This window comes from Pinus tabuliformis, chromosome 3_1 (assembly GCF_031772625.1).
Source record: "Pinus tabuliformis cultivar Carrire ecotype Pingquan chromosome 3_1, CPIR1, whole genome shotgun sequence".
Lineage (NCBI taxonomy): Eukaryota > Viridiplantae > Streptophyta > Pinopsida > Pinales > Pinaceae > Pinus > Pinus tabuliformis.
The window spans coordinates 930,908,144-930,930,219 of NC_142301.1; the positions used below are offsets into that span (position 1 = coordinate 930,908,144).

The 22,076-nt window shown below is 39.1% G+C and overlaps 1 protein-coding gene across 3 annotated transcripts in view; it reads left to right on the forward strand.

Annotated features, from left to right (window-relative positions):
* The window catches only part of LOC149190806 (ARM repeat superfamily protein), a 500,919-nt gene that overhangs the window by 433,619 nt on the left and 45,224 nt on the right, over window positions 1–22,076 (forward strand). The gene's annotated exons all lie outside the window — the stretch shown is intronic.

The following is a 22,076-nucleotide window of genomic DNA, read 5'->3' on the forward strand; positions in this document are numbered from 1 at the left end:
GTCATTTTGGGATATCCTTTCTTTGACTTTCATACCAAAGCCAAAAATTGTCTAACATTCTTAATGTACTCCCTCTAGTGCAGAAAAACTATAAACCTAGCTCGAATACCACTGTTACAGTGCTGGCCCTCCACACTTGTAAGTTAAGCACAAATTAGACAGTGAAATACATTGGCTAGGCAATAAATGGTGCTGCATCTTCAGGGAAAGATATATAGCTGGTGTAAATGTCCTTGTACAGAAACCCCTCGAAAGTTCAGTGTGAACTGATCTTACACTACCACTGTAGAATATGACCAAAGCTCATGACTCCCATGTGACTGTGGCCCCAACATAGAGCCATGGGTTCATGATGGTTATCTTTAATTTTTGGGACACTTATTTACTGTGATAAAATAATAGTATTTGTTTATGGAGGGCATGATTGTGCCCTTACCCTAGATGGAATTTTAGCCTTCACATGCCATGGTTAAGTAATGATCAGTAAATTGTGTTGTACTTCGTAGAATATCTAGTGTATTACAAGTTATCGCCCTTCGAGATGCTTATTCCTTGAAGCAGTAATAAGGACTTCTGTTCATCATGAACATTAGTAATTAAAAATTTGATTGCTCAATCAACCGAAGGGATGCCATACATATGAGGAGGATCCGAGAAATAATGAATAGAGGATGATAGAGCAGAAATGATGCAATACAGAGCTAAATTCCAGGATTTATTAAATAATATGAGATCTTCAGTGAAAGTTGCCTAAATCATTTGTAAAATGTTATGGATTTGAGAGACAATGGTGAAAACTTCTTTGATTTATGTACTGCTTTTCAACTTATATTCTAGTGAAATGGTTTGAACATTTGCTTCATCATCTTAACTGTTGAAAATAGGTTCATATTGAATATCTTCTTGGTCATTGATGTCATCTTTGATATTTAAATTAGTACTTGTGTTACAAAGATTTACATTGACTTCCTCATTTAAGGTGGAGAAAGATCTGCTTTGATCTGTAACAACGATGCAAGAACTTCTTGTTTATTTCCCTGATATGTCGATTTTTGTTACAAAATTTCATTTTCACTAAGCAGCAATGTTACTTGTGACTTTAAAGTTTAGATGGTACCCCTTGATTTAGAAATAAAATCATGACTTAAGAAGGTACCATTGCTTGAAATTTAAAATAGGAGCTCCTTTTCAACTTTTTATTTAATTTTTTAATTATAATATATACCATCTTTAAATTTCTATACAATAATAACCTTTTCTTAGTTTAATTACATCAATCTCTTGACGTATGAACTGCTTTGTTTGTTTGGGGATTGTGTGGCTTATAAATGGTGTGTTGCTTGACTGTCATGCTCACCTGCGTCTCCCAACAATTGCTTTCTTGAACGCATTTCCCACAAGTTGACTACTACAAAGAATGTAAAGCATCAAATGCCTTGAATGTAGATAAAAAGAAACCCTGTCACGTAAACCATGAGCACCTAGAGGATTTGATCATTATCTTCCTTCTTTGGCCTTCAATGCACGTAGAGGATGCAAATTGAAACGCTTATCTTTTATAGACCAAAGGTGCCACCAATAAATGAACTGTACATATATCTAAGATGGGAGTTCCATGCCAATTTATTGATCGAATACTTTGGGCTTTGTTTCCACCTTACACAGACCTAAGTTAGTGAGAAAAGCCCTTAGCCCCAAAGGTGTGGTTGGTAGCAAATTTAAGAGATGGGGCTGTCAGCTATTCTTAGCTCTCTATGTTTAAGCTCTCTCCAAGGTAAGCTAAGGGGTTTGGTCCCTAAATTAAAAGCTAAGTTAAAAGGTGATGTGATGTTTTTAGGAGATGTTAAAGGTCTATTTCCGCCCAGATTGTACAGGCACCGCGACAACACTCGGGACAGGGGTTGTCACTGCGATCCGCACCCACTCCATTCTAGCTATCTCCCAACAACAGCCTATGGGGGTAGTCCCTATGAGATGAAGTGAAGGAAGACAAGTTGGGGACCAAGTTGCTTGGGAGACAGGGATGAGTGGCCTAGACACTTGGTTAAATTAGAGCAAGATTTATTCATTAGATTAGATTTTCAAGTAATGTGACCAGTGCCTTAATGGAGTCACAATTCTTGCTTATTATAAATTGAAACCAAGTGGCCAAATGGACATCCGCTGCTTAAATGCTTCCCTAACCTATATGAAATGCAAGGCCTAAAATCTACGTGAAGTGCAAGGATCTTGGTTATTTTTAGCTTATCTACCTAGTCTAAGTGTAACCTTCCCTTAACTATTTTGAAGTTGGGCTCCAAGGTAGGTTGTGGGAAGGAGACCAATAGGAAGCAAGCTAGGGCCTGATTAACTGCCTCCGGCGCTGCTAAGACTGTGGCTCTGACGACTGCGAGGTCGTTGTGTTAACCATCGAAGAGTTGTCGAAGCCCCTCAAGCTAGATGAGAAGGGTTGCCCTATATTTCTATCAACCCAGCTTATGCTATGTGGTAAATTGCTAATGCAAGCTAGATCTAAGATGCTTGTGCAAGAGATTTAAAAGTGAGATTATCTTGGGTTAAGATTGTTTATGTTACTTAAATACTTATTGTGAATTTGTCTTAAAGCAAGAGTACTGAATAATATTAGGATACAATCTTAAACAAGATAGATGTTGAAAGATAAAAGTGGAACCTTCAAGAAATTTCCAAAAGATATTTAACCAATTAAACCAACTTATCCACTTATCAATCAAGATGTCAATCACAGTTATCAAAGATGTAAAACAAGATTACACGTGATCTTATTACTTAATGCCAAAGAGATATGAAACTAGATTCACAAGATGCCAATATTCCCAAGAGACTTGTTACCAAATTTGACTTATGATCTTAATTTTTATAGCGAGTGAGGTTAGATGTAAAGCATAAATTCTTATAACATATAAACTCACAAAAGACAAACAATATTAGCCACTTTCACAATATAAATGCTAGGAACAAGTAACCAAACATAAGGTTATGAAGATACTTAGGCACTTTTATGTTCCTATGATCTTTTTATGAGTAGCAAGTGACTATTATGAGAGAAGTAAACAATTTATGACAGCAGTAAACAAGTTATGACAACAGTAAGTAAATGTCAATCCAACAATGCCTATGCTTGCCAAAATATGCCCAATTGCCAAGTAACTTGATTAACTGAAAAATCAGATATGTTAGCCTTCTTAAGATGTATTTTTCAGTAAATTTTCAGATCTGAAATATTAATTACAGCAGTAAATAACCACAGATCAGCAAGCTAATGATGCCAAGAATAAATGATCAATTTGCCCAAAAATAGCAAAAATGCACTGAAACTTGAAAAATTCAATTTTTAGGGCTTTTAGAGAGTATGACTCAGCGAATTTAAAAACTGATATGTTTATTACAGCATTAAACAAATGAGAGATCAACAAGCTAGCAATACTAAGGATAATGCCCAAAATGCCCAAAAATAGTAATTTTTTGCCGGAAACTGAAAATTTGAAATTGTGACCCTTATTCCAGATCTGAATTTTCCAGTTATGCAATAAATTCCAGCGAGCTAAAAAGCTAGATCTAGGCTATATCTAAAGCGCCCAAGTAGCCAAAATTCATAAAAATGAAAATTTTTGCAAATCTAACAATTTTGACGATGTAGTATGTGATTTTAGGGCTTAATTCTTACTGATTTAATTGTTGTAATAAAACAGAAGTAAAACTAGGTTTTAGAGGTCAAACCCTAGGCCTAAGGCCTTGAAGACAAAATTTGTTGAAACTTTGGGATCAAGTTGCCACTTGAAAAATAGAATTTTTGAGCTTCAAAACCTGCAAAACCACCAAGTATTCAGTCTCAAAAACCTCAAATCTAGGTTTTAGGGCAAACTAGGGCAAAAAATGGCCAAGAAAAGCCAACGGTAGGACAAGGAAGCTCAACGTTGGGGGATAAAGGGGCCTAGATGATAGATCAGGGGTAGAAAAGGCAAGAGGAGGTCGGAAAAATGCAACGCTAGAGGAGGACAGCCCAGAAAGGCTTGACGTTGGGGTTTAGGAGGAAAATTAGGGCCAGAAAGAGGGTGGCGTGCCTAAAGGGCAGTCGTTTGGGAAAGAGGAGGGCAATTGTGTGGCCTAGGGCCCACAACTAGGCCTTTTAAAGTCCTAAAAAATATGATGCAGGCCAAGGAGGGAGGACTTTGGGCCTATAGGAGTTGGATCTAGGCCTGGGAGCCTTGGAAAAGTGAAACCCTTGTCTTGAAAAAAAGAATCTTTCTTAGATCTGAAATTTGCTGAAAAATCTTCAGTGGGTAGCCCTGCAAAATATTCAAGAGACTAGATCTTACCCTCAAGGGCCTAGATCTAGCTCTTCCTTCACTTCATCCCTTGATCCAACCTATAAAGATAAGAAATACAACACCCAAACTCCAAATGTATACAAAATACTAAAAATCCCCAAAACCCAACTTAGATCTAGAAAATTATTTACAAAATTTACAAATATACAAGGGTTTTGAATATTTTAAATTTTTGAGAAAATTATTTTTTATGGAGATTTTTCCTTTGAAGAATGACTAGAATGCTTCAAAAAATTTATGTTCACTACAGTCTTAGTGAAGATTTAATCCACCATATTAAAACTAAGGATCCAAGCAAAATGATCCTTGCCCACAATGTCTGAACTTGGAGACCAAGGATTGAGTGTCTGCAAACACTATGTATTATCTCAAAATGATCACATAAAAATGACATAAAGCCCAACATAGGAAGTCCGTAGTCAATACATACCACAGATCAACAAACAAGAACACCTCAAATTGCACCGTAAAGTCTTTTATTATAGCAAAAAAAATAGTTCCCAGCGGGACAATAGTTTACAAAAAATGCTTCATTGGCAATATTCTAGCCAGAGATCCAGATGCTAGAGACTCAAATGACTCTAATTTATAGATAAATCCCCCAAATGGAAAAATAACGGATAGTTTCTTTGATCATTGTCAAAATAATCTTGGCCCTTGATTTGTTGTTGAAGATTTGTCGAATTTACCATTTAATTCCATTTTAATTAGCTCAAAATTAATTATTTTGAGTTAATATCCTCAAAAATTCGACGTTAACTTAACCATCAAGGTCCAAGGGTCCAAATTTTCTTAAAATATACAATATTCCCTTGGTTGAGGACCTTTAAAAAATTTCTCTTTTAAGACCCACAAATTTTTCCATTCGAAGAATTTATTTTCCTAAGACAATTTAAATTTGACTCTAGTTAATTAATTTTCTGGCTCATGATTTAATTTTATCTTTCCAGAAAATTAATTAATTTACACATGAGGGGATTTAATATTTTTCCAACCCTCTAATACATAAGATTTTAGATTTACAAGAGTCAAAGAGGGAATACACATTTGGCTTAGACCCTCAAGACACATAAGCCATCTGTGACACAATATGGTATAGTAAACCAAGTGATTGTTGATTTGGGGTAGCATCAGATGTGCTCTAGCCATGAAATCTGGTGGAGAGGCTAAAGCACATGATATCTCCAAGACCTAGAAATGGTTTGGGCAAATTCTACTCGGTTTAGGAGATATTAAAATAATTAATATTTTTAATGGAGTTCTTAAGTCTAAACTTAGGAAAAATAAAATATTAATAGGTATTAATATAAAACTGGGTTAGAAGGTTTCAAATGACATGGATCAAGCCAAATCTAATCTTAGCCGTTGATTAGAGATGTAATCTCGATCGTTGAAGGACCAACAGAAAAAGTATAAGAGGAGGCTTAAGGGTCAGTTGGAGAACACACCAGAGTGATAGGTGATTCGATTTTCTAGAGCGAGATTTGCGAAGAAAAGTTGAATCAGTGATTAGTTGCAGCGAGGGGCTGTGAGTACGAGACAGAGAGGCAGAGATAATGCCGAGAGACTAGCGCAGAAGCAGAGAGAGGCAGACGCTGAGCCAGAGGGAACACGCAGAGGCTAACAAAGACAATGCAGAGGCCAGAAGGGCCTGCGTCATCCACGCAAAGGCTACAAGAGTGACGCAGAGGGTCGTAGAGGTTGCGCAGTGCCTTAGAGGGCTGATGCAGAAGGTTTCGGGCTGACCCTGAGCTTCAGAGGTTGTTAGAGAGGGTTTCGTTGGGCAGATTTCCTGAATATCTGCTTCCGAATAGAGAGGTATTATTGTCGAATTATTTTCTCTGTCGGGCAAGCCAGTTTGGCACCCAGTTGTACTCAAGGATAGACTACATAATAAAATAATGCTCAGAATTGCTGCACCGGTTTTCCCAAGTTGGGTTTTTCGGGGACGATTGTCCAAAAATAATGGTGTCACTTGTGTGTTGTCTATTTTTTTTCAGTTGTTGATCTATAGATGCTTGAGACTATATTGTGTTTATTTCAGTATTTATATGGTTAAAGAACTTGTTCGTAATTAACAAGTAGGCAAAATAAACCAAAGAATACAGAGAAAATTTCTTATGGGTTATATGTCGAAGTTTCTAAGTTTACCTACATGCACTTTATCTGATTTATTCCTACCTACTTGTTGTTTTTCCTTAACAAGTTATTTACAATGTAAATACTGAAAATAAACACCAATGCATGCTCAACATATTACAGAGCAACAACTAAAAGAAACAAGAACAAACTCACCACATGACACCATTATTTTTGGACCAATGTCCCAAAAAACCCAATGCGGGAAAATTGATGCAGCTATCTGAGGGTTTTCTTATTAAGCAATATCAGAGTACAATCTGGGTGCCGAAACTAGCCTACCCAACAGAGAATTTCTTTAGCAACTATACCTCACAGTTTGAGAGAAATCTCCTAGCTGAAACCCCAAAAAATCCTTCCAGCAGTTTCTCAACACAAAACTACTTCTGCAACCCCAACGTCTGCCCAATCTAGATTGCGTCAGCCCCTCTTTGTCCGATGCTAGCCCTGCGTTAGCCCCAGGAGTTGTCGAAATGCTTCCTACACTGATTTTCTTGTGCAACTGCACTGTTGATCCAGGTTCCTTGGCTTGAAACCCTCGGTAACAACTCCTCTGGCCCTGCTCTGTCAGGTATTGTTATGACTACAGTACCTCACCAACTCCACTCTGCAATATTCCTGTAGCCTTCTAGACCCCAGCAACTGCCTCTCTGTGAACTGCATCAGGCCCTCTCAGCCCCACGCTGGCTCCGCGTCATCCCGGATGGGTCTGCGTCAGCCCTCTGGCCCTCTGTGTTAGCAACGCTGGCCTCTCTGAGGCTCTGCGCGGTTCTCGGCTTCTACGTGGCTCTGGCTGGCTCTGCGTCACACTTCCTTGGCTTCTGCATTGCTAGAAACAATTTTTGTCACCTCGGGACAACTGTTTTCTGCTGCTATTGCTCCACTCTGCTGATGTCTTTTAGTCTTCTGTGATCTGCAATCACCCTCTGATACCATGTTGAAGTTTCTAAGTTTACTTACTTAGAAAACCTCCATGCACTTTATCTGATTTATTCTTACCTACTTATTATTTTTCCTTTACAAGTTATTTACAATGTAAATACTGAAAATAAACACCAGTGCATGCTCAACATATTACAGATCAGCAACTAAAAGAAACAAGAACAAACTCACCACATGACACCATTATTTTTGGACCAATGTCCCCGACAAAACCCAATGCAGGAAAACCGGTGTAGCTATCTGAGAGTTTTCTTATTAAGCAATATCAGAGTACAATCTAGGTGTTGAAACTAGCCTACCCAATAGAAAATTTCCTTAGCAGCTATACCTCACAGTTTGAGAGAAATCTCTTGGCTGAAACCTCGGAAAATCCTTCTAGCAGTTTCTCAGCACGAAATTGCTCCTGCAACCCAGCGTCTGCCCTGCGTCAGCGTTTCTAGTCCTGCGTTAGTCCCAAGAGGCCCTGCGTCAGCTCTGGAAGCCTCTGCGACAGCTACGCTGGCCCCTCTAGTGCTCTACGCAGCACTTCGCTGTCTTTGTGTGGCCCTACGTGAGCCCTTGCTGGCTCTGCGTCACCCTCCTTAGCTGCTGTGCTGCTCTCCCGGCACAATCTCTGCTTTCTCTGTTTCTCTATACTCAATGCCCCTCAGCTGCTCTCCCGATCACTGATTCTATCTCTCTTAGCAAACCTCGTTCTAGAGAATAGAATGACTGATCATCTGGTGTGCTCTCGAAGTGACCCTCAAGCCTTCTCTTATACTTTTCTCGCTGACATATCAACGGCTGAGGTTAAGTCCCTAATCGATGACTAAGATTAGATCTGGCTTGATCCATGTCTTTTGGACCATTCTAACACAGTTTTATATTAATCCACATTAATATTTTAATTTCCCTAAGTTTAGACTTAGGGACTCCATTAAAAATATTAATTATTTTAATATCTCCTAAACTGTATAGAATCTGCCCAAACCCTTTCTGGGTATTGGAGATCTCATGTGCCCCAACCCTTCCACCAAATTTCGTGGCTAGAGGACATCCTATGCTACCACAAATCAACATTATACTTAGAAATTTCAACATGGTATCAGAGCGTGGTTTCGGATCATAGGAGAGCTGAAGGCACCAGCTGAAGCAGAGCATTTGTAGCAGAGACAACTGTCCCGAGTGATAGAAATTGTTCCTTGCAGAAAGCAGCAGAGAAGGGTTGACGCAGAGGGATTGTGTCATCAGTTTGGGCCAAAAAGAGGCCAGCGCAGAGGCTGAGGAGGGAAGAAAAAGGCTCACAAAGAGCCACGCAGAGACCAGGACAATTGATGCAGTTGGCTAGGGGAGCATTTCAACCAGTGGCGGGATTGCGCAGAGCCTAGAGGCTCAGTCCTTTGGTTGTTGGGGCATAGGAAGCTGTGGGTAGATTGCGGGGAGTGAAGTTGGTGGGTTGTTGCTGCCGAGTCAGAACAGTACCTAACAGGCAAAACCAAGGCAGATAGAGTCGCTACCTAGGCGGATTTCTAGCCAAGAAATCCAGATCAGTGTTGCAAGTGCATAGGAGATCAGAGAGGTGTGACTCGACAGTTGGCAGACGGATTTCCAAGAGGGAAATCGAGACTCAGAGGGAGTCTAGCAGAGAACTTCCAGATGTGAAGTAGCGACTTAGAGGGAGTTGAAGAGAGAACATCCAGAGGGAAGTAGAGACTCGGAGGAGTCAAACCATGAATGGACTGAGGGATCAGGACAGGTTGGATGGGGCGTCCAACTTTGTGGTCTAGAAGGCTAGGATCCTGACCATTCTAGATAGACATCGCATCATGGCTTCGCCTTGAGAACAATGGTTATCCCAGTTGACCCGGCTGATAATGAGAAATACGAGGAGGCAATGGCCAAGGCGAAATGCATCATCCTTGATGGGATCAAGGATCAAGTGGTCCAACATATTGCCGAGAAGGATACGGCAAAGGAAATGTGGGACACCTAGAAGACGTTGTACAAGCATACTTCCGTGCAGAGGAAGATGTTACTTGAGAATTAGTTGCAGGAATACCTTGGATTATACCTTGCTATGGGAGCCCCAAAGAGAGAGTAGCAGGACTGGCGGACATCAGTAGAAACGGATGCAGATGGAGCGGCAGAGGGTGCTACAATGCAGGGGTCCCAAGCAGCACATAACTAGCAGGCTGCAGCAGTGCGAGAGGCACAATGAGGGTTGCAACAGTGCAAGATGGCACAAAGAAGTTTGCAGTGGTGCGAGAGGCAAGGAGTTGTTGCAGCAGCGCAGAGGCAGTAGAGGGAGAACGTGTTAGCAGTAGAGAGAGCTTCAGCATTAGGAGTGTTTTTAGCTTGACAGGGATGTCAGTAGTTGGGTGGATCAGTGACTTACTTCTCAGTAACTGAGTTGCAGTGCAGTAGTAGTTAGCAGTAGCACGATGCAACATGATGAGAGGGGGTTGCAGTGCAGATGCAGTGTTGGGAGAAAGGACCAGTAGTAGCACAGATTCAAAGGGAGTTGTCTTATGGATTCAACATTAGCAGTGGCAGAGCCATGGGCAGCAGTACAAGATGAAACAGTGCTGATGATGTTGGGCGGGGAGGCCTAGCATCAGCAGAAGTACCGATGTCGTATAATCAGGGTGATGCTCAGTTGTGGAATATCATTAGAGCACATTCCTCGCGAAGAGGGAGTGTTGATTTGGGGTAGCATCAGATGTGCTCTAGCCATGAAAATTGGTGGAGAGGCTAAAGCACATGAGATCTCTAAGACCCATAAATGGTTTGGGCAGATTCTACCCGATTTAGGAGATATTAAAATAATTAATATTTTTAATGGAGTTCCTAAGTCTAAACTTAGGAAAAATAAAATATTAATGGGTATTAATATAAAACTGGGTTAGAAGGTTTCAAATGACATGGATCAAGCCAAAACTAATCTTAGCCGTTGAAGGACCAACAGGAAAAGTATAAGAGGAGGCTTGAGGGTTAGTTAGAGAACACACGAGAGTGATCAGTGATTCGATTTTCTAGAGCCGGGTTTGCTAAGAAAAGTAGAATCAATGATCAGTTGCAGCGAGGGGCAGTGAGTACGAGACAAAGAGGCAAAGATAGTGCCAAGAGACCAGCGCAAAAGCAAAGAGAGGCAGACGCTGAGCCTAGCAGAGATAGCACAGAGGCCAGAAAGGCCTGCGTTATCCACGCAAAGGCTGTAGGAGTGACGTAGAGGGCCGTAGAGGCTACGCAATTCCTTAGAGGGCTGACGCAGAAGGTTTCGGGCTGACGCTGAGGCTAGGTGGGTTGACGTTGAGCTTTAGAGGTTGCTGGAGAGGGTTTCGTGGGGCAGATTTTCAGAATATCTGCTTCTGAATAGAGAGGTATTACTGCTGGATTATTTTCTCTATCGGGTGAGCTAGTTTGGCACCCAGTTATACTCAAGGATAGACTGCATAATAAAATAACCCTTAGAATTGTTACAACGGTTTTCCCAAGTTGGATTTTTTCTGGGGACGATTGTCCAAAAATAATGGTGTCACTTGTGTGTTTGTCTATTTCTTTCAGTTGTTGATCTATAGATGGTTGAGACTGTATTGTGTTTATTTCAGTATTTATAAGGTTAAATAACTTGTTCGTAATTAACAAGTAGGCGAAATAAACCAGAGAATACAGATAAAATTTCTAACGGGTTATACTTAGAAATTTCAATCAACTAGCTTAATTTATTGCCAAACAATTTTTACATCAAACTCGACTAAAAACACTAGGAATCAACTAATAATTCGACAATAAATTTCACCCTAGCTTTGAGGTTTAAGCTGGAGAGAAAAAAACTCTTCTAATTGACCGTGTTTAGAAACACAGATAATCAGGGAAGTTAAAAAACCTCCTAGGATGAAATTCGTCATCAAAATTATAGGCTTACCTAGGTTGTTACATAGATTCAATGTTTTACTAAGATCATTTACATTACATAACTTGCAGAATTGGTACCTTTTCTTCCCTGGAACTTTGACAATTTGAGTGCAACATCTGGCTCCATTTAGGGACGCGTTGCTTCTAAGAAGTTACGTGAGAATACTAGAATCTTGCATCCAAGGAAACAGAAGTACATCAAATAGATATCCATTCAACATCGAAGTCAACATGCATATATAGAAAATACTGCTGGAATAGAAAAATCTACTCTTAACGAATTGAAATAGAAAGTCATAATATAAATTCGTGAAATAAAACTACCTAATAACATGAAATAAAAGGGAGTAGGGTTAGAGATACTATACAAGATGCCCTATTGCATCAGATGTCTTCAACATGGTGCATACTGAGCATCTGTCAACACTCCGACAACTCTGTGGGTTGCTTCTCAGATGTGGCATGCTGAATTCTGAAAATTTTAGGACTGTGACTCATCTGAATATTGAGTTGCTCTCGGCCATCAGATTCATCAAAACCCTTTCTTTTTTTCTTTTTCTTTTTCTTGTCCTTATTCTGATAATGCTTGGATGAAGGATCTGAAGAATCGAATGTTGAAATTTCTAAGTCTAACATGTTTGAAATCCCTACTGCATCTTCTGGTTTAAATTCTCCTACTTGTTTATTCCATTAACAAGTTATTTATATAAAGGTAAACACTGAAATAAACACAAATGCAGCGTTAATCATATACATATCAGCAATTGAAATATTGAGACAAACACACAAGGGACACTGTTATTTTTGGACAATCGTCCTCGGAAAAACCCAATGTGGGAAAACCAGTGCAGTGGTTCTAAAGGTTTTATTATTATGCAGATTTCTTGAGTACAACTATGGTGCCGAAATGGCTCATCCAACAAAGATTGTTACACGGCAGTAATACCTCTTCTCGGAGACAGATATTTAGCCTTTTAGCTCTAGTCTGCCCCACGAAATTCCTTTTAGTGCTTCTCCTAGGCTCTGTGTCAACCCTGCTAGCCTCAGCGTAGCTCCTGAACCCTCTGCGTCGGCCTTCTAACTCTCTGCGTAAGCTCTCTGGCCCTCTGCGTCACCCACACAGGCCCCTTAGCCTCTGCGCAGTCTCAAGCTGCCTCTGCGTGGCTCCCGCTGCCTCTGCGTAGCTCTAGCTGCCTCTGCGTCAGCCTCTTTGATCACTGTGCTGACCCTTTGGCACTATCTTTGCCTCTTTGCAATGTACTTACTGCCCCTCACTGCAACAGATCACTAGTTCAAATTTTCTCAGCAAGCCCCACTCCAGAAAAATCGAACTGGCTGATCAATCTTGGTGTATCTCCAACTGACCCTCAAGCCTCTTCTTATACTTTTCTTGTTGAGTGTTCAACGGTCGAGATTAAGTCTCTAATCAATGGCTAATATTAGATTTGGCTTGGTCCATGTCATTTAGAACATTCTCACCCAATGTTATATTAATACCCATTAATATTTTAATTTTCCTAAGTTTAGACTTAAGAACCCCATTAAAAATATTAATTATTTTAATATCTCTCCAATTGTGTGGAATTTCCCCAAACCATTTCTGGGTCTTGGAGATCTTATGTGCCTTAGCCTCTCCAACAATTTTCATGGCTAGAGCACATCTAATGCTACCACAAATCAACATCTGAAGTATGCCCAATCTTATTCTGTATTTACTCTGTCAAAGGTGACACATAAACCTGACCATTCTTAGATTCTTTTTCAATTTTGGTACTTCCAGCTGACCTGTATTGAGTGGGGCAAGTAACCTCCTTGCAATGAGATGAGAACTGCTCTAGCAGACCGAGAGGCTTGTGATCTGTTGAAGGCTCTTTGTTTCTTTCATTATTTGATCTATGTTGAAGTTCCTGTACCTGTATCTTTTCCATTTTTTGTAGTTTATTCTGAAGAGTGATCTTTTCAATTCTCATGGCACACATATGCTTAGAATGTTCATCTTTCATAGCGTTAATCTCTTGGGTATGGTTGTCCTCCATGGTCAACAACTTATTTTGAAGACATATATAACTAGCATCCATATCTTTTATTACTCTGTCATTATTTGCTTTATGGCTACTAAGTGATTCTGCATATTGGACATCATAACCTCCATATTTTTAGCACATTTTTCCACTGTGGTGACAAACACATTTTTGAGTAGGGTTAGACATACTATACAAGATGCCCTATGGCATCAAATGTCTTCAACATGGTGCATATTGAGCATCTGCTGACTCTTCGACAAGTTTGTGCGCTGGTTCTCGGATTGTTAGGTCCCTACAATACTAGTGATTACCCCATTACTATTGTAGGTGTATCCCTTATTAATATTGTTATTATTGTGCCCCATAGAATCCCTCTATTGTTATTTTTGTGCCTTTATATTATTATTGTTAGGTCGGCTGGGTTATATTGTGACTCCTTAGACTCCTATATATAGAAAAGAGGTTTTGTCATTTGAATCATCAAGGAATCATTCATTTGTGTAATGTAAAGGAGGTTGCCCCTTCGAAGAGGCTGAATTCTAAGGCGTTGATCTATCTTTTCTATCTTTTTGTGAGTTGGTTTCATAACATTTGGTATCAGAGCTTTGGATTTTAGGGTTTCGCTGCTCCAAATAGGTCATCGTGGCATTTTCGCTATAATTTTCTTTCTGCGACGTTTCAGAAGCAAAAAAAAAAACCATTTGAGATGAAATCGCACTGAACCTCAGGTCTGAATTTTAGAGCTTTTTGCGCTATATTTGCGGAGATATGATCTAAGGAAGTTGGTCTTTTTGCAGACTCCTGAATTACATTCCAAACAGGTGACCTGGGGAAAATCGTCATAACTTTCTCTCTGAGCATCGGATTGAAATTTCGTAAGAAGGTACAGAAAGAGGATGGACTGTAGTTTCTTGTATAAATTTTTCAAAGCCAAAGGTCGAAACAAGGACATGTGGCATGTCGTACAAGTTCGCTCTACTGAACTAGTCTATAATCAGGTCATTGTGGGAGATTTGGTATAACTCTTCCTTGGAGAATCCAATTTGGATCAGACTGGTGGCATTGGAAAGAGGACACAAAGGGCTACTACAGGTCACAATTTCAGAATTTGATGATCCGAAATTACAGAGATACATCAGAGTCAATATCGAGCTCCTACAAAGTGGAAAAAGGTGTGTAGATTTTTTTAAATTTTTGCTTAAGCTTGGTTTGAAAAAATATTTTAAAGGAATTCAAAGGGCATAGTAAAGCATTATTATCGCTAACTGATGCCCCGAGGGAAGAAAATGCGAACACCTAGTAAGCAACCTGAAAGCTCTAGCATGACTCATGAAGAAGAGGAAGAAATACTACATGATATATCAAAATTACAAGACCAAATGCAACAAATGTCACTCTCACAAAAGCTAATAGAAGCTAAGATAAATGGCGTGGAATCTAAGATAAAAGGCGTGGAAGCTAAGATGAATGGCGTGGAAGCTAAGATGGACGATTTGAAGATAGATTTGAAGAAAGATTTGAAGACAGACATGGCAGATTTGAAGATAGATTTGAAGATAGACATGGCAGATTTGAAGACAGATTTGACAAATTTTCTACAAGAAATACTTACTAATGGTGAAAGGGTAGTAAAGGAAACTCATGATGCGAACAAAAAAAATGTTAATCATGATTTCATAGACTCTAATGTTGGATCGAAGACCCACCATATTCCAAAAATCGATATGAGGAAGTTTGATGGCAAGGATCCCGCAACATGGATATTACAGATGGAGCAATTTTTCGATCTCAATAATGTGCAAAACACACAAAAGGTACGTATTGCAACTTTATATTTGGAACCAAATCAGTTTTTATGGTATCAATGGCTTTTCTCTCGTAAACAAATTATCACTTGGGCAATTTTTACGGAAGAATTGACAGCACATTATGAGGATACAAAAAGAAACACTTTTTTTAGCCAATTGATAAGTCTCAAACAAAAGGGTTCAATAATGGAGCACATTGAGGAGTTCAAAAAATTGAACATAAGGGTAAAAAATATTCCAGAGGAGCATAGGATTGATGTGTTCATAGGGACTTTAAAGGATAATATCCAACATGATGTTCGCCTTTGGGAACCTGATTCATTAGAGAATGCATTCAAGTTAGCAAGAAAAATGGAAAGCAAAATTATGGCAAGCAGGAAGCATACCACTCACAATTATAAAGATGGAAGTGTTGTTGCCCCTAGTCTTCCACAACCTATAAGGTTGACACCACAACAATTGGAAGAAACAAAGAGCAAAAGGGCTTTGTTACAGTTGTGATAGCAAATACACTAAAGGTCATAAGTGTGCTGAGAAAAAATTATTCTACATAGATTGTGAAGAGGAAGAAGAAAATGAGCAAGAAAGGTCAAAAGAAGAGGATATACTCCAGGAACAAAGCCTAGATAAAGAAGAAATGAATCCGACCATTTCTTGTAATGCATTGGTGGGAATTACCACTCCTCAAACCATCAAGATAGAAGGACAAATCAAGAAGAAAAAGGTAATAGTGTTGATTGATTCAGGAAGTACCCACAATTTTATTCATTGTAAGGTAGCAAAAGAATTGAATTACTTCCTATATCCAACACTAGAGTGTCAAGTGATGGTTGCAAATGGAGGAACAATAAATTGCTCTGGAAAGTGCCATAATATCAAGCTATCCATGGGAGAATATGTATTGACTAGCCCAGTGCATTCCATTCCAATGGGAGGTGCTGATGTTGTACAAGGAGTCCAATGGCTACAATCCTTGGGTACAACAGCTTTTAATTTTCAAGAACTTTTCATGAAATTTTCTGCGGAAGGAAAGGAAGTTGAATTAAGGGGTATTACAGGGAAACCGGGAAAGATAATCAGCTCTAATGGTATGAAAAAGCTTCTAAAAAAGGAACAAAGAGGTGTAATTGCACAATTATGTTCACTAGATGTTTCCACATCGAAATCATCTATTTCTCCAGATCTCCAAAAAGTCTTGGACAATCATTCCAAGGTATTTGAGACTCCCAAAGGTCTCCCACCTATTCGTGATCATGATCATGCTATTCATCTGATTCCAGAAGTGTTCCTCCAAACATCAGGCCGTACAGATATCCCTATATCCAAAAGAGTGAAATTGAACGTATGGTTGCCGAAATGCTAGAGGCTGGTATAATTCAACCTAGTCAAAGTTCTTTCTCTGCTCCAGTAGTATTGGTGCACAAGAAGGATGGATCATGGTGCATGTGTCCGGATTATAGGGAGCTCAACAAGCTCACTATTAAAGATAAGTTTCCCATTCCTGTCATTGATGAATTATTGGATGAATTGCATGGATCAATTTACTTCACCAAGTTGGATCTTCGTTCAGGATATCATCAAATCAGAATGAAGAATGAAGACATTCTGAAACAACATTTAGAAATCATGAGAGTCATTATGAATTTTTGGTCATGCCTTTTGGCCTTACCAATGCACATTCTACATTTCAAGGTTTGATGAATTCCATTTTCAAATTCTTCCTTAGAAAATTTGTGTTAGTATTTTTTGATGATATACTAATCTATAGCAAGACTTGGAAGGGTCATGTTGAACATGTTGACAGGGTGCTACAACTATTGGAATAGAAACAAATATATGCAAAAAGATCCAAATGTTTCTTTGGAGTACAAGAGGTGGAATATCTGGGTCATATTGTATCTCATGAAGGAGTTAAGGTAGACCCTAGCAAAATTAAAGCCATTAAGGAATGGAAAATCCCCACATCCATAAAGCATCTGCGAGGATTTCTCGGGTTGACAGGGTATTATTGCAAGTTTGTTAAGAATTATGGGAGAATAGCAGCACCTCTAACAACATTATTGAAGAAAGATGCATTTTCATGGACTCCAGAAGCAACAAAGGCCTTCGAACATCTTAAAGAGGCAATGTGCCAAGCACCGGTCTTAGCTTCACCGGACTTCACAAAAACCTTTATTGTGGAATGTGATGCTTCAGGAAATGGAATTGGTGCTGTTTTAATGCAAGATGAAAGACCCATTGCTTTTGAAAGTCGTCCAATCAAGGGAAAGTTTTTACACAAAGCTATTTATGAGAAGGAAATGTTGGCAATACTACATGCACTTAAGAAATGGCGACCCTACCTAATGGGAAGACACTTCAAGGTAAAAACGGATCAAGATAGCCTTAAATACTTTTTAGAACAAAGATTATCCTTTGAAGAGCAACAAAAGTGGGTCACTAAGATGTTGGATTATGACTTTGAAATCATCTACAAAAAAGGGAAGCAAAATGTGGTGGCAGATGCACTCACAAGAAAGGATGAGGATGTGGAAGCATTGTTGTGCGCCATTTCTATTATCCAACCAGATTGGATACACGAAGCAAGGGAGGAATGGAAGAATGATGAAGAAGTGTGGACACTTATTCGAAAGTTACAACAAGATTCTAGTACATCTGATACATTTAGCTGGAAAAATGATTCATTATGGTACAAAGATCGCTTATACCTCTGTAAGAATTCTCAACTCAAACAAAAGATTCTTATGGAATTGCACACTTCTCGCTTAGGAGGGCACTCAGGATTTTTAAAAACCTACCACAGGGTTAAGAAGGAATTTTTTTGGGATGGTCTTAAATCAGATATTCAAAAGTTTGTGGCAGAATGTTTGGTTTGCCAACAAAATAAAGTTGAAACAAATAAGACCCCGGCTCTATTACAACCGTTATCCATTCCAAGCCAACGTTGGGAGGAGGTTTCAATGGATTTTATCACAAGTTTACCTAAGTCTGAGGGAAAGAGTGTCATCATGGTGGTAGTTGACAGACTTACCAAGTATGCAAACTTTTGTGCATTATCACATCCATTTAAAGCCAGTACAGTTTCTACTGCATTTATGGAAACAATTCAAAATTACATGGAAATCCAAAGATTATTGTAAGTGACAGATACCCCATTTTCACTGGAAATTTTTGGACAGAATTATTTTCTTGTCTCGGTACTCAGTTAGCTCATAGCTCATCTTATCATCCTCAATTTGATGGGCAAACTGAGATAGTAAACAAATGTTTGGAAGGATATCTTCGTTGCATTGTATCTGATAAACAGACACAATGGGTCAAATGGTTGCCTCTGGCTAAATGGTGGTATAACACTTCCTTCCATATACCAACAAAAATGACCCCATTTATGGCACTTTATGGATTTCAGCCACCATCCATCACATCATATTTAAGAGAATATTCTAAGGTTCAAGCAATGGAACATCACATCGAGCATCAACAACAAGTCGTCCAACTCTTAAAGGATTACCTTGTGTTGGCGCAGAATAGAATGAAACAACAGACAGATCAACATCACAGCGAAAGAAGTTTTGATGTAGGTGATTAGGTATTCCTACGGCTACAACCATATAAACAAATGTCCCTCAAGCAAGCTAAGAAGGATAATAAATTATCACCAAAGTATTATGGTCCGTACAAGGTGTTGCAAAAGATTGGTACTATGGCATACAAATTGGAGCTTCCTGCAGCTTCTCGAGTGCACCTAGTTTTCCATGTTTCATGTTTAAAGAAGGTTATAGGCGACAAGCTCCCAGTTCAAACAATATTGCGTGAACTTGACGAGGAAGGAAAAATTATATTGGAACCATAAGCAGTCATAGAAACAAGAACTCGACAGCTACAAAATCGATCAATTTCGGAGTATCTCATCAAGTGGAAGAACTTATCCGCTGAAGATTCCACATAGGAGGATGAGAATTTTATACAGAAGCATCCAGAACTACTCAAGCGTTGAGGACAACACTTTTTTGAAGGAGAGGGCCATGTTAGGTCCCTACAATACTAGTGATTACCCCATTGCTATTGTAGTTGTATCCCTTATCAATATTGTTGTGCCCCTATTGTCCCCATATTGTTATTATTGTGCCCCATAGAATCCCTCTATTGTTATTTTTGTGCCTTTATATTATTATTGTTAGGTCGGCTGTGTTATATTGTGACTCCTTAGACTCCTATATATAGAAAGGAGGTTTTGTCATTTGAATCATCAAGGAATCATTCATTTGTGTAATGTAAAGGAGGTTGTCCCCTTGAAGAGGCTGAATTCTAAGGTGTTGATTTATCTTTTCTATCTTTTTGTGAGTTGGTTTCATAACACGGATGTGCTATGAATTCGGAAAATGCTAGGACTGTGGCTCATCTGAATATCGAGCTGGTCTCGGCCATCAGATTGATCAAACTTCTTCCTTTTTCTTTTCTTCTTGGTGGGTTGTGACGTCAATAATGAGACCACTGTAGATTTCTTGTCCAGATTCTGGGAATGCCTGGATGGAGGATTTGAAGACCTTGAAGTATGCCCAATCTTATTTTGATGTACTCTGTCAAACGTGACACATAAGCCTGACCATTCTTAGCTTCTTTTTCAATTTTGGTACTACTAGCTGACTTATATTGACTAGGGCAAGTAACCTCCTTGCAATGAGATGAGAACTGCTATGACGAACTAAGAGGCTTGTGATCTATCGAAGGCTCTTTGTTTCTTTCATTGTTTGATCTATGTTGAAGTTCATGTACCTGTATCTTTTCCATTATTTGTAGTATATTCTAAAGAGTGACTTTTCAATTCTCATGGCACCCATATGCTTAGAATGTTCATCTTTCAAGGTGTTAATCTTTGGGCATTGTTTTCCTCCATGGTCAACAACTTATTTTTAAGACATATCTGACTAGCTTTCGTATCTTTTATTACTCTATGATTATTTGCTTTTATGGATACTAAGTGATTTTGCATATTGGACATCATAACCTCCATATTTTTAGCATATTGTTCCTCTATGGTGACCATTTGATTGGAGTGATTATTTTTCATGATCTTTAGCTTCTCATCATGTTTTTCTTCTATAACTGACAACCTTCTTTGAAAACCATTTCCATTTCCTTTATCACTTTATCATGATTTACTTGAATATAACTCATTTCTTCTTTATGATTTGATTCCATGGTGATCAAATAACTTTGCATGGTGACCCTCTGATTAGAATGATTGACCTTCATGATTTCCAGCTCCTCATTATGCTTTTCTTTTATTGCTAACAATTTGGTGTACATGGTTTTCATATCCTTGGTGTTTTCTGCTATTAATTTCTCTTGATTAAGTTCCATGGTTTTCATTCTTTGAGTTAACTTATTGATAAGTTGCTTATCTTTTTCCTTTTCATCGTCGATACCAATTTGACAACTTGTCTCTGCCTTTCCACTGTCGCGGATTCGTCTTGCAATAACACAAGCGGATTCATCATTAAATTTCTCGCAGGGCTTGCAATATGGCACATTCTCTTGACGATCACTTTCAGCTTTCTGCCCAGTACCAGTGGCACAAGTCGGGCCTCTTTGATTTCCATATTTATCTTCAAAGGCCTCGATAATTGATTGTAAAGAGTCAAAGGTTTCATCAGCGAACTCCCAAAACTAATTCAATGTATCGTCTTCTAATGAGAGAACAAAGAGTCGCATCTTGAGATCCTCATGTTTATCATATGCATAGCCATCGAACTTTTCCATATGAAAAACGAACTTTGTAAGGTGCTCGCTAACAGTGAACACATTATTACCCGTGAAAGGAGGCAAATTATCAATGGCATCTCCCAGAAGATCATGAAGAATGTTAATAAAGAGACAAGGGGCGAACAAGTCATCCATGATGACTTGCTTAAGGGGAAAGGGAAGTTCATGGATGTCAAAGAGAGAGATCCTTGTTCGAGAAAAATAAGAGATCCATAAGAAGCGAGCTTCTAACAGAAATTCCTGTAAAAGATGAAAGAAGTGGAGTTGCCACTTCAACATGAATCTAGCTCCAAAATCCAAAAGGAAAAAAACCAAAATGTCCAGGTGCTAATGGTGTGAATGAACAAGATGAGAAGATTAGTGTGAGGACGAAAGATAAAGTGATGAAGATATGAAGAATGATGGAATAGAAGGCACCAAGAAATGTGGCTTTGGCGGGATAAATGGAAAGATGGAGTATGATTAGAAGATTCTGAGAAATTGTCGTAAATCCAAGGTCCAATAAATTGGTCCCCGACAACGGCACCAGAAAATGTTGTCGCCTGGATTGTACAGGCACCACAACAATGCTCAAGACGGGCGCTATCACTTTGAATCCCGCCCACCTCGTTCTAGTTGTCTCCCTAAACCAACCTATGGGGGGTAGTGCCTACGAGATGAAGTGAAGGAAGACAAGTTGGGGACCAACTTGCCAAGGAGACGTGAATGAGTGGCCTAGACACTTTGTTAAATTAGAGCAAGATTTATTGATTAGACTAGATTTTCAAGTGATGCGACTAATGCCTTAATGGAGTCATAATTCTTGCTTATTATAAATTGAAACCAAATTGTCGGATGGACACCCATTTCTTAAATGCTTGACTAACCTATATGAAATGCAAGGCCTAAAATCTACGTGAAGTGCAAGGATCTTGCTTAGTTTTAGCTTATATGCCTAGTCTAAGTGTAACCTTCCCTTAAATATTTTGAAGTTGGGCTCCAAGGTAGGTTGTGGGAAAGAGGCCAATAGGAAGCAGGTTAGGGCATGATTAACGATACCTTTTGTTGTGCTCCTATCACCTGATGCCTCGGGCACTGCAGATATTGTGGCTCTAACGGCTGCAAAATCACCATGTTAAGCACCGAAGAGTTCCCGAGGCCCCTCAAGCTAGATG